This window comes from Oncorhynchus keta, chromosome 2 (assembly GCF_023373465.1).
Source record: "Oncorhynchus keta strain PuntledgeMale-10-30-2019 chromosome 2, Oket_V2, whole genome shotgun sequence".
NCBI classification, from domain to species: Eukaryota; Metazoa; Chordata; class Actinopteri; order Salmoniformes; family Salmonidae; genus Oncorhynchus; species Oncorhynchus keta.
The window spans coordinates 26,849,549-26,863,641 of record NC_068422.1 but is presented as its reverse complement, the minus strand read 5'-3'; the positions used below and the strand labels follow the sequence as shown (position 1 = coordinate 26,863,641).

The 14,093-nt window shown below is 42.3% G+C and overlaps 1 protein-coding gene across 1 annotated transcript in view; it reads left to right on the top strand.

Annotated features, from left to right (window-relative positions):
- The first annotated feature begins 6,936 nt into the window (after positions 1-6,936).
- Positions 6,937-14,093, top strand: part of crtac1b (cartilage acidic protein 1b) — a 64,775-nt gene continuing 57,618 nt past the window's right edge. The window contains exon 1 of the mRNA XM_035741650.2: positions 6,937-7,106. The gene's annotated coding sequence lies outside the window, so the exon portion shown is untranslated. The remainder of the gene's footprint in view (positions 7,107-14,093) is intronic.

Sequence of the window (14,093 nt, the reverse complement as noted above, 5' to 3'; positions counted from 1 at the left end):
GCATGTAAACACACACACACACACGCACATGCACACATGCATTCCATACAAACACACACACTCACACACTCACGTACAGTACCAGTCAAAAGTTTGGACACACCTACTCATTCAACTCATTTAATCTATTTTTACTATTTTCTACATTGTAGAATAATAGTGAATACATCAATACTATGAAATTACACATATGGAACCATGTAGTAACCAAAAAAGTGTTAAACAAATCAAAATATATTTGAGATTTGAGATTCTTCAAAGTAGCCACCATTTGCCTTGATGACAGCTTTACAAGGTCTTGGCATTTTCTCAACCAGCTTCACCTGGATTGCTTTTCCAACAGTCCCACATAAGGACTTTCCACATATGCTGAGCACTTGTTGGCTGCTTTTCCTTCACCCCGTGGTCCAACTCATCCCAATCTATATCAATTGGGTTGAGGTCGGGTGATTGTGGAGGCCAGGTCATCTGATGCAGCACTGCATCACTCTCCTTCTAGGTCAAATAGCCCTGATACAGCCTGGAGGTATGTTGGGTCATTTTCCTGTTGAATACCAAATGATAGTCCCAATAAGCGCAAACCAGATGGGTTGGCGTATCGCTGCAGAATGCTGTGGTAGCCATGACGGTTAAGTGTGCCTTGAATTCTAAATAAATCACTGACAGTGTCACCAGCAAAGCACCTCCACACCATAACACCTCTTCCTCCATGCTTCATGGTGGGAACAACTCATGCGGAGATCATCCGTTCACCTCCTCTGTGTCTCACAAAGACACTGCAGTTGGAACCAGAAATCTCAAATTTGAACAGATTTACACTGGTCTAATGTCCATTGCTCTGGTTTCTTGGCCCAAACAAGTCTCTTATTATTATTGGCATCCTTTAGTAGTGGTTTCTTTGCAGCAATTCGACCATGAAGGCCTGATTCATTCAGTTTCGTCTGAACTGTTGATGTTGAGATGTGTCTGTCACTTGAACTCTGTAAAACATATATTTGGGTTGCAATTTCTGAGAATGGTAACTCTAATGAACTTATCCTCTGCAGCAGAGGTAACTCTGGGTCTTCCAGTGGCGGTCCTCACGAGAGCCAGTTTCATCATAGCGCTTGATGGTTTTTGTGACTGCACTTGAAGAAACTATCAACGTTCTTGAAATTTTCAGAACTGACTGACCTTCATGTCGTAAAGTAATGATGGACTGTCGTTTCTCTTTGCTTATTTGAGCTGTTCTTGCCATAACATGGACTTGGTCTCTTACCAAATAGGGCTATCTTCTGTATACCACCCCGACCTTGTCACAACACAACTGCGATGAGAAGGAAATAAATTCCACAAATTAACTTTTAACAAGGCACACCTGTCAATTGAAATGCATTCCAGGTGACTACCTCATGAAGCTTGTTGAGAGAATGCCAAGAGTGTGCAAAGCTGTCATCTAAGTAAATGGTGGCTACATAAAAATATAAAATACAGTATATTTAGATTTGTTTAACAGTTTTTTGCCTTCTAGTAGATACCATATGTGTTATTTCAATGTAGAAAATAGCAAAAATAATGAAAAACCCTTGAATGAGTAGGTGTTTCCAAACTTTTGACCAGTACTGTATGCACATACTGATCTAAAAATACATACACACGGGGTGACAATTTAGTTGTCTTGTGGTGCAACAGCGTGGGACTATATATTAATGTATGCACTCATCCAGAGCAGTTTGCAGGGCAAGAACGTATTAGAATTCAGCCTGGTGAACTGCACTGTGCTTCCAGTAAATAGGGTGTGCAGTTAATAGTGAATTGTATGGCCATTTATGTCCCTTCCGACCTGGCCATCTAGTGCCTGCACTCTCCATCCCTCCCCAGTCCATAGCAGGCTAGTTAGCCAGCAGAGTGAGAATCACCGTGCCAGAGGGTTCACTGCATGGGGACCATTACTAAAGCTTAATGATATGAGAAGTGTTCTCCCTTTCACCACCCTGCACAGAGGAGATTCATCACAGCATGAGCACAGTGTGTGTGTCTAGATGGGGGTTGTGTGTGTGTGTGTGTGTGTGTGTGTGTGTGTGTGTGTGTGTGTGTGTGTGTGTGTGTGTGTGTGTGTGTGTGTGTGTGTGTGTGTGTGTGTGTGTGTGTGTGTGTGTGTGTGTGTGTGTGTGTGTGTGTGTGTTTGCAGTCATACAGTCGTTGATAACGGAGCTCAGAAGAGATTCATCAAAATGTTGTAGCACTAGACAGCCTACCACTATGAGAGGGACATTTCTTCTAACTGTAGTAAAACTCCTGAAAAGGGACTTCCGCTATTTTAAGATCAGGATCATTTCCACAGGGGAAGGGGCATGCAAGGTCTTAGAACGGTGTCTATGAGTGTGGGTGATAGATTCAGGGGTTTATTAGCTGAGTAAGGGGATGATTGGGAATTGATGGAGGGGAAGTGGAATTTCCGACACACACACACACACACACACGTTTCCCATGACTCAACTCACGCAGGACCCTGATTCCGCGACCGAGTCAGGAAGTCCTACTATCATTGAGCGATAGATTTAGAATGGTGTGTGTGTGCGTTATACATTGTTTCCAGGGTTTTTCCCAGTCTGACGTTTGTCACTATGTCTCCCTGAGGAAAAGTCACTCTCTAACTGAAAGATGCCTCAATCACTCAACCATAGATATACAGTACCTACAGAAAGTATTCATACCCCTTGACTTATTCCACCTTTGTTAAAATAATAATAATAACAACAACAATTATCACACATATACACACACACAATACCCCATAATGACAAAGTGAAAACATGTTTTTAGAATTTCAAATATATTTAAAATTAAATACATAAATATATATTTACATAAGTATTCACACCCCTTTGCTACGACACTCCAAATTGAGCTCAGGTGTATCTAATTTCCTTTGATCATCCTTGAGATGTCACGACAACATGAATGGAGTCCACCTGTGGACATGAATGGAGTCCACCTGTAAATAGTTTTTTCATCATTTAGAAAGAACCCCACCTGTCTATATAAGTCCCACAGTTGACAGTGCATGTCCGAGCAGAAACTATACCATGAAGTCCAAGGAACTGTCCATAGATCGCTGAGATAGAATTGTGTCATATCTGGGGTAGGGTAAAAACTTTTTCTAGAGTGTTGAACGTTTCCAAGAGCACAGTGGTCTCCATCATTAGGAAATGGGAAAAATATGGAACTTCCCAGACTCTGCCTAGAGATGGCCGCCCGACCAAACTGACCAACCGGGCAAGAAGGACCTTGGTCAGGGAGGTGACCATGAACCCAATGACCACTCTGACAGAACTACAGAGTTCCTTGGCTGAGATGGGAGAACCTGACAGAATGACAACAGTCTCTACAGCACTTCACCAATCTGGGCTTTATGGTGAGTGGCCAGAGAGAAGCCACTCCAGAGAAAAAGGCCATTGACACTCCTGGTGTTTGCAAAAAGGCATGTGAAAGACTTTGAGATCATACGGCAAAAGATTTTGTGGTTTGATGAGACAAATTTAACTCTTTGGCTTGAATGCAAAGTGCTATGTCTGGAGAAAACCAGGCAGAGCTCATCACCAATCTAATACCATCCCTATTGTGAAGCATGGTGGTGGCAGCATCATGCTTTGGGGATGCTTTTCAGCAGCAGGGACTGGGTGACTGGTAAGGATAGAAGGAACAATGAATGGAGTCAAATGCAGGCAAATCCTTGAAGAGAACCTGCTTCAAAGTACAAACAATCCTAGACTGGGGGGTGAAGATTTACATTCCAACAGTACAATGACCCCAAGCATACACCTAAAGCAACACCGGAATGGCTTCAGAACAAGAATGTGAAATCCTTGAATGGCCCAGCCAAAGCCCAGACTTGAATCCCATTGAAAATCTGTGGAAACACTTGAAGATTGTTGGTCACTGCCGTCCCCCATTTATCGAAATGTGGAATAAGTCAACGTGTATGAGCACTTTCTGAAAGCACTGTATCCCAGTGTCCCACATAAATAATATTGTAACCAGCCACATGGGAAAAGCACACAGAGTAAACCTGAACTGCAGGTAAGTTCCAACACATTTTGCTTACATTCTTTAATGTTGGCTTGTATATCGACCCTACAAGGTATTTTGAACTTTGCTGCGCAGATAAAAACAATATGAATGAACTTCCATCTGGAGATTTTATATTTTTTGCTGACATAATTTTACAGAAATGTCCTGTTTTCAAATGATAAATTAAACTACTTTTACAAGTCTGTAAGAATAGTGTGGAACGATCAAAATGCTCTATATATTATTTATGTTCCAAATCATTTTCTTTATTTGATAGTAAATTGACAAGACATAAGGATTTACACGGTATGTAAAAGACAATAACAGTACACACACACACACACGTACACAGACACACACACACAGTGTATAACAATACATTACAGAGGTACACTACATGACCAGAAGTATGTGGACACCTGTTCATCGAACATCTCATTCCAAAATCATGGGAATTAATATGGAGTTGGTCCCCCATTTGCTGCTATAACATCCTCCACTCTTCTGGGAAAGATTTCCACTAGATGTTGGAACATTGCTGGAGGGACTTGCTTCCATTCAGCCAATAGAGCGTCAGTGAGGTGGGGTACTGATGTTGGGCGATTAAGCCTGGCTCACAGTCAGCATTCCAATTCATCCCCAAGGTGTTCAATGGAGTTGGGGTCAGGGCTCTGTGCAGGCCAGTCAAGTTCTTCCACACCAATCTCGACAAACCATTTCTGTATGGACCTCGCTTTGGGCACAGGGGCATTGTCATACTGAAACAGGAAAGGGCCTTCGCCAAACTGTTGCCACAAAGTTGGAAGCACATAATTGTCTAGAATGTAATTGTATGCTGAAGTGTTAAGATTTCCCTTCACTGGAACTAAAGGGCCCGAACCATGAAAAACAGCCCCATACCATTATTCCTCCTCCACCAAACTTTACAGTTGTCACTATGCATTGGGGCAGGTAGCGTTCTCCTGGCATCCGCCAAACCCAGATTCTTCCGTTGGACTGCCAGATGGTGAAGCGTGGTTCATCACTCCGGAGAACATGTTTCGACTACTCCAGAGTCCAATGGCAGCGAGCTTTACACCACTCCAGCCGACGGTTGGCATTACATGTGGTGATCTTACACTTGTGTGCGGCTGCTCAACCATGGAAACCAATTTCATGAAGCTCCCAACGAACAGTTCTTGTGCTGACGTTGCTTCCAGAGGCAGTTTGGATCTAGGTAGTGAGTGTTGCAACTGAGGACAGACGATATTTACGCTTCAGCACTCGGTGGTCCCGTTCTGTGAGATTGTGTGGCCTACCGCTTCACGGCTGAACCGTTGATGCTCCTAGACGTTTCGTCTTCAAAATAACAGCACTTACAGTTGACCGGGGCAGCATTAGGTGGGTAGACATTTGACAAACTGACTTGTTGGAAAGGTCCCATCCTATGAAAGTGTCACGTTGAAAGTCACTGCGCTCTTCAGTAAGGCCATTCTACTGCCAATGTTTGTCTATGGAGAATGCATGGCTGGGTGCCCGATTTTATACACCAGTTAGCAATGGGTTTGGCTGAAATAGCCAAATCCACTAATTTGAATGGGTGTCCACATACCTTTGGATACAGTATACAGTGTATATAGGTTTACTAAGTTTATGACCTCGGTAGTTTGTGTGTTTTAAGCGTCCCAACCTCACAGGCTTTAAATTATGGTGGGAGACGTCCTTGAAGAAGTGAACGTCTCATTTCAGTGGGGAGTGCATACAAACACAAGCGTGCGAACACACACACACACACACACACACACACACACACACACACACACACACACACACACACACACACACACACACACACACACACACACACACACACACACACACACACACACACACACACACACACACACACACACACACACACACAAATGCATGATGCATGAGCGAATACAGACACACACACACATAGAGAGAGAGAGACACAGACACCACACATCTCATTTCGCTAGGGGGTCTCAGGGAGGCTAGGTCATCGGAGCATGACCAGGGAATTATACAACTGCAGACCAGCAGCAATAAACCTGCAAAGGCACACACACATGTGCGTGTGTGTGTATGCGTGTTAGTCTGATCAGTGTCTGAGCAGCACCGACTCAATTCCAATCTCCTCACTTAGCTCTCTGTAGATAAATTGTGACTGCAGAGAGAGCAGGATCACTCAGTGTTATAACACTGTTTGATGTAACATTGCTTAGTTCACTGGAGGGTACTGCCATTCTGAAGTACAAGCCTATGCCTTGTGCAAATGTTGTGTTTCTATTATTCTACCCACAGTCTGTGATATGTTCCTTGCAAATTGAGAGCAGAGAGATTCTCTTATCTATAAAAATTACCCTGAGGTGGGATTGCTACTGCAGGTAACATTTCATAAAATGCTACCCTAATTGAAATAGTGGCAAACTAGACAGACCAATAGCACCTGAGCTGCAAAAAGTTTTGAAGCCTATATTCGAGTGGAATTCATTTTCATATGGATGTGTTTTTTTCTGCGTTTGGATTATTGCCATTACATATGAGGGGCAGACAAAATGCTTTGATTGGTGAATACGGTTAACCTATAGCCTATATTTGGGCATATAAGATGTAAAGAGTAGAAAAGTTTCACAGATTCTGTACGCACGTATGAATCATGATGAGGATGAAATGTAAAGCCATTGAAGCATCCTCTTAGCATTCCCGAATAACCATCGCATCTCCCAGTCCCCGGTCCCCGCTGCAACTCATTTAATATTTTAATGAGCACCTGAGAAAATCTACACTCCACGCCCACGTCTCCCTTTCCGCAGTATCCATTGGCTGCCTCCGAAAACTTCACGCACATGTCTGCCGATTGGTTTAAATCTGACACAAGTGATTTCATAAAGCTTTTCTTTTCTAACTAGTGTAAATGGATGAAGAAGTCTGGTACCCAAGAGACACTTGAAGTGGCTTGTCTCTACAGAATTCGCTGACTCGTCCCCTCTTACTCTTTCTGGCGCTGGAGGAATAGTTGCGTCGGTGTGTCCATGTGATTGCGAGTGAGTACTCTGGGTCTTTTGACAGTTCTGCGGCGGTAGGCTACTGTACTTAACTGGACGGCGCGCAGATAGGATGCTCTGAGCGCGTCTGTGGAAGTTTAGCTCGTCATCATTCAACACAGTGATATTATGTTATATTCTATCATACGAGCGCATGGCCAATGATGTGTTGATATGGGTTCTATTCTAAGCTTGTACAATATGTTCGTGGTAGGTAGTTAGTTAGTTAGGTAGGCTACTAGACTACAGTATAAAGTTGATACCCAAGTCAAAGGTTTGCGGGATTGGGTAGCCTATATGCAATATGCTGTAATGTTCAGTGATGCTGAAAAGTCGCTGCAAAACTTTTAATTTGTGTGTTATAAGAATAACAGTTGTTCCAAAGCTATTTGCAAGATAATATATTATGGATTTGAAAGTAATGTCTGTGCAGACTATATCATTTGTATCTAGGCTAGAATGGATTTATTTACTGTAATGATTACATTCATTCATTAATGAATTAATGGTTGATGGTTGATGAAAAATAACATCTTATAACCCCTATCCTAACCCTCAAGTTAACCCTTACCCTTATCCTAGCCCTAACCTTAACCTTTACCATAACCCTCATTTTAAACCTAACCCTAACATTAGCATATCAACAGATGGTAAGTAGAGCATCTACAATGGACTATCCAAATAAAGTGTGACTCATTATTATTATTTTTATTTTTTTATCGAGATACTCAGTTATTAATTATTTTTCAGAGCTAATCAGATGTGATTGAATTGCAGTGAAATATTTAAATACATTCGTAGTTTGTGCTGAGTGTCAAGTTGGACCTATTTGAGAGCAGTAAGTGTTGTAATTGGCCATTAGTATGATTGTATAAGTGCCTTGGCTCTGATTTGAAGATGGTGTGTGTTTGTGTGTGTGATGAGGGCTCTTGCTGCTTTTCACTTTTTCAGAAAATCTCCTGATGAAGTAGCATTCCTCTAAACTGTTGATTGGTCAGAATGATTATGACTAAGCTCAACTCAGTGTGTCTGGAACAGTTTTAATTCACTGATGGCGGCACTCTCGCTCTCCCTCTCTTGTGTGTGTGTGTGTGTGTGTGTGTGTGTGTGTGTGTGTGTGTGTGTGTGTGTGTGTGTGTGTGTGTGTGTGTGTGTGTGTGTGTGTGTGTGTGTGTGTGTGTGTGTGGTGCAGTAATGGTGTCCTTCACAGAGAGGAGCCTCCATACAGCGTTTTGTGTAAGTGAAGATGCTGGTGCTGCATGGGGCTCTTTGTCGCAGTCTTATCAAGATTTGAGCATGGCGTGAACACTTGCTGATGTTTGCATACTGTACTGTAATGGCCTCTTTATGGCTCCATAAATAAAGTCCAAAACATCTCACCATTTCAAACGACAGTGTTCCAATCTGTCAAATCATCTTATTTCGTTATTGAGAGTGATATTCTATTGCATTGAAGGAGAGAATTTGGTTATTTTCCATAAAGAAAGCAGGTTTTGGACTACATTTCTGTATTGTTCACTGATGTCCGAGTTGTTGGTTGTGTGAGAGTGGGTTTTGATTTAGTCAGCATATCAGCAACTGAGGTTACTCACAGCTCAAATACAACCATGATATATCATATATGACAAACATATTTCATATGAGTCATAGCTAAGTACTTTAGAACTTCCTAAACTCTTGTAGGGAGGGGTGTGGAGAGCAATGTGATAAGGGACGTCCCAGAGAGTGTAATGTGTTTTACTGCAGTGCGAGGTAGTTGAGAAACAGGCAGGAGCCGCTCAGATCTGTCCTTGAGGTACAGTAGTACCATAGAAGCCTAATGTACTAGCAGGGTCCCGTTCTGTCCTCTCTGCTCCTCTCCTGTTGTGAAAGAGCTCGACTGGTGAAAGCAAAAATACTTGGTAGACGTTTTGTTGTTCGTGCAGGGGAAGGAGAAATGAGAAGAAAGATACTTTTTAGACTGTTGAGATTAACACAGTTCCAACTCTTGGATAAGTGCAAATTAAGAAAGGAGGGGAAGAGAGGATGCCACGTTAGACCATTGAGATGCAGCTGCTGTCTCATTGCAGCAGTAGAGCTTGTGTAAGACCTCTGTCTTGGTTTGGCACCAAGCTAGCTTAACAAAGGATTTAATAATAAATCAAATCAAATTTTATTGTCACATATATATGGTTAGCGGATGTTATTGCGAGTGTAGCAAAATGCTTGTGCTTCTAGTTCTGACAGTGCAGCAATATCTAACAAGTAATATCTAACAGTTCCACAACAAATACCTAATACACACAAATCTAAGCAAAGGAATGGAATAAGAATATATAAATATATGGATGAGCAATGACAGAGCGGCATAAACTAAGCTGCAATAGATAGTATAAAATACAGTATATACATATGAGATGAGTAATGCAAGATATGTAAACATTATTAAAGTGGCATTATTAAAGTGACTGCTGTTACATTTATTAAAGTGGCCAATGATTTCAAGTCTGTATGTAGGCAGCAGCCTCTCTGTGCTAGTGATGGCTGTTTAACAGTCTGATGTCCTTGAGATAGAAGCTGTTTTTCAGTCTCTTGGTCCCAGCTTTGATGCACCTGTACTGACCTCGCCTTCTGGATGGTAGCGGGGTGAATAGGTAGTGGCTCGGGTTGTTTTGTCCTTGATTATCTTTTTGGTCTTCCTGTGACATTGTGTGCTGTAGGTGTCCTGGAGGGCAGGTAGTTTGCCCCCGGTGATGCGTTGTGCAGACCGCACCACCATCTGGAGAGCCTTGTGATTGTGTGAGGTTCAGTTGCCATACCAGGCGGTGATACAGCTCACAGGATGCTCCTAATTGTACATCTGTAAACGTTTGTGAGTGTTTTAGGTGACAAGCCAAATTTCTTCAGCCTCCTGAGGTTGAAGAGGTGCTGTTGCACCTTCTTCACCACACTGTCTGTGTGAGTGGACCATTTCAGTTTGTCCCTCACCTCCTCCCTGTAGGCTGTCTCGTCATTGTTGGTAATCAAGCCTGCTACTGCTGTGTCGTCTGCAATCTTGATGATTGAATTGGAGGCGTGCATGGCCACGCAGTCATGGGTGAACAGGTATCCGCATGATCAAAACAATCTTGAAGCATGGATTCTGATTTGTCAGACCAGCATTGAATAGTCCTTTGCACGGGTACTTCCTGTTTGAGTTTCTGCCTATAGGAAGGGAGGAGCAAAATGGAGTCATGGTCAGATTTGCCCGAAAGGAGGGCGCGGGAAGGAATTGTATGAGTCATGGAAGTTACAATAACAGTGGTCCTGTGTTTTTCCAGCGTGATTGTTGCAATCAATATATTGATAGAATTTAGGTAGCCTTGTTCTCAAATATGCTTTGTTAAAATCCCCAGCTACAATAAATGCAGCCTCAGTATATATAGTTTCCAGTTTGCATAAAGTCCAGTGAGGTTCCTTGAGGGCCGTCGTGGTATCGTCTTGAGGGGGGATATACATGGCTGTGACAATAATCGATGAGAATTCTCTTGGAGATAATATGGTCACATTTGATTGTGAGGAATTCTAGGTCAGGTGAAAAAGAAATAAAAAGGACTTGAGTTCTTGTATGTTGTTACAATTACACCATGAGTCATTAATCATGAAACATACACCCCACGCCTTCTTCTTCCTGGATATGTTTATTCCTGTCGGCGCAACGCACTGAGAATCCAGGTGGCTGTACTGACTCAGACAGCATATCCCGAGAGAGCCATGTTTCTGTGAAACAGAGTATGGTACAATCCCTGATGTCTCTCTAGAAAGCAACCCTTGCCCTGATTTCATTGACCCTGTTATCTAGGGACTGGACATTAGCGAGTAATATACTTGGAAGCGGTGGGTGGTGTGCGCGCCTCTGCCTCTCCCTCTCCCTCTTCTCCGGCGGCGTTGTTTTGGGAAGGCCTCTGGAATCAGTTAAAATTCCCTGGGTGGGAAAGTCGTATTCCTAGTCATTGTGCTGGTAAGTAGACGTCACTCTGATATCCAGTAATTCTTCCCGGCTGTATATAATAACACTTTTTCTGGGCAAGATTTTCTGGGCTAACAATGTAAAAAAAAATACTGCAAAGTTTCTTAAGGACTAGAAGCGAGACAGCCCTCTCTGTTGGTGCCATCTTGCCACGGATCCCCCCGGTACTGCTGCTCATTCCGTTCACCAGCTCCGGAGGTCTACGTCACTGGTCTTCTACGCGTCACTGAATTGGATTCATTACCACCAACCCCGGACTGTCTTGTCTCATTACGCACACCTGGTTCCCTGCCTCCTATCATTATACAACGTGACACATCTTTAATCTTTGTAGTAGGGTAGGAGTGTGCAGCATCGGGTAATTATTAATTGATCAATACATGTACTTTGTTAGTTTGTTTCTATTTAAGTGGTATACCCTTAAACTTTCTCACCAACCACTGGCCAACATTGCACCTATAAAACATAACACATTTTCCTTCATATTTTATGTAGTTATAGTTTTTCGGTCAAAGTTCCATTACTCATCTATCCCTTCCTGTCCTCCCCTTTTATAATATATGTTCTGCCCTCTTATCTATTACAGAGCATTAGCAGGCCTGTAAAATGGCCTGTATTTCTCAGACTCATCAGTCATTATGCTCGCTTCTAATGGGTAGAAACGGCCACATCTCTTCCCTTCTCTACCATTCATTAACCCAGAGGTGATGAACGCAAGACTGTCTTTGCTGAACGCTACCCTCTTATCACTGTGCTGCCCACACACACGGCCAAGGAGGCTGGTGGGAGGAGCTATAGGAGGACGGGCACATTGTAATGGCTGGAATGGAATGAATGGAACTGTATCAAACATATGGAAACCTCATGTTTGACTCCATCCCATGTATTTAATTCCAGCCATTACAATAAGCCCATCCACTTATAGCCCCTCCCACCAGCCCCCTCTGACACGCGGATGTACACATGAATGTGCACACACACACACACACACACACACACACACACACACACACACACACACACACACACACACACACACACACACACACACACACACACACACACACACACACACACACATAGATGCAAGCCCAAACTTACACATGCATGCTGCATGCACACACAAACACACACACAAACACAGCTTGCTATTACCCTACCCCGATTACTGGGACAATGATGCCGTTTTATCTCAAATTGAATTGTTGAGGAGGATATTAAAGAGTCATATATCACCCAGACAGAGGCAAAGCAGAACGGTGTGTGTAAGCACTAAGCAGTGAGTGAATCCACAGCACCAGGCAGCTGAGATGAGAATGGTTCTGTTGTATTACATTAGAACTGAGGGACTGTGATGATGGCTTTTGGTGTTTATACAGTCAGTTGGTAAATCAAGTTGTCAGCTTTTATAAGGCCATCAGGTTCAGTGTGTGTATGTGTGTGTGTGTGTGTGCTTGACATTTACAATGGGAATGACCTTCCCCAGCGGTCAAAACTGGTTGCCATTGCCTCGTTATGGTTGTAGAAGACTGTTTTGTTATTGTCTTTTTAATGGTCAGAATTATTTTTTATGAAGACAAGACGAGAGCTTTGCAACCAACGGGCATAATGTAGTGCTGTGCTACGCATTACAACCCACAAAAATAAACTAGCCGATCTGTGTCAAGTGATTATGATACCAGACAGCTGCTTCTAGGTTCTCTACTCCCACCCGCAATGAAATATCGAGCATCAGGAGCATCAAAAACCATATGCCATTTGAAATAACTTTATTAGCCTAAATTATATTTTGATAAAAAATGTAAAAAATGAATCACAAAATTTAGTTCCACATTTCAAATATGGACAGTCCAGGAATATTTTATTCCAGATCTTGATAAGAAATGGCCATACCAGACAATTGTTTTAAAGACAGTGGTATTTAATGGACTGCATAGATTGGAAACTGATCAAATAGAATAGGGTACACCAACATAAGTTTTCCATGCATACAAAAATTGCCACAGTAGAGATTATTTCAGTTGTACGTAATGATTGTTAAATTGTCTGGTCAAAATGTAGGACTAAGTTTTTCCAATGATAATACCCACCAGAGGGCGAAAATACAGTACCAGTCATAAGTTTGGACACACCTACTCATTCAAGGGTTTTTCTTTATTTTTACTATTTTCTACATTGTAGAATAATAGTGAAGACATCAAAACTATGAAATAACACCTAAACAAATTAAAATATATTTTAGATTTTAGATTCTAGCCACCCTTTGCCTTGATGACAGCTTTGCACACTTTTGGCATTCCATCATGAGGTAGTTACCTGGAATGCATTTCAATTAATAGGTGTGCCATGTAAAACATACATTTTTTAAATTGATTTCCTTCTTAATGCGTTTGAGCCAATCAGTTGTGTTGTGGCAAGGTAGGGTAGGTAGGGTAGGTATACATAAGTCCTATTTGGTAAAAGACCAAGTCCATATTATGGCAAGAACAGCTCAAATAAGTAAAGATAAATGACAGTCAAGCATTACTTTAAGGCATGAAGGTCAAGAATTTTGAAAATTCCTTCAAGTGCAGTTACATAAACCATAAAGTGCTATGATGAAACTGGCTCTCATGAGGAACGCCACAGGAAAAAGATGCAGAGTTACCTCTGTTGCAGAGGATAAGTTCATTAGAGTTACCAGCCTCAGAAATTGCAGCCCAAATAAATGCTTCACAGAGTTCAAGAAACAGACACATCTCAACATCCACTGTTCAGAGGAGACTGCGTGAATCAGGCCTTCATGGTCGAATTGCTGCAAAGAAACCACTACTAAAAGTCACCAATAATAATAAGAGACTTGCTTGGGCCAAAAAACACGAGCAATGGACATTAGACTAGTGGAAATCTGTCCTTTGGTCTGATGAGTCCAAATGTGAGTTTTTTAGTGAGACGTGAAGTAGGTGAACGGAGGATCTCCACGTGTGTGGTTCCCACCGTGAAGCATGGAGGAGGAGGTG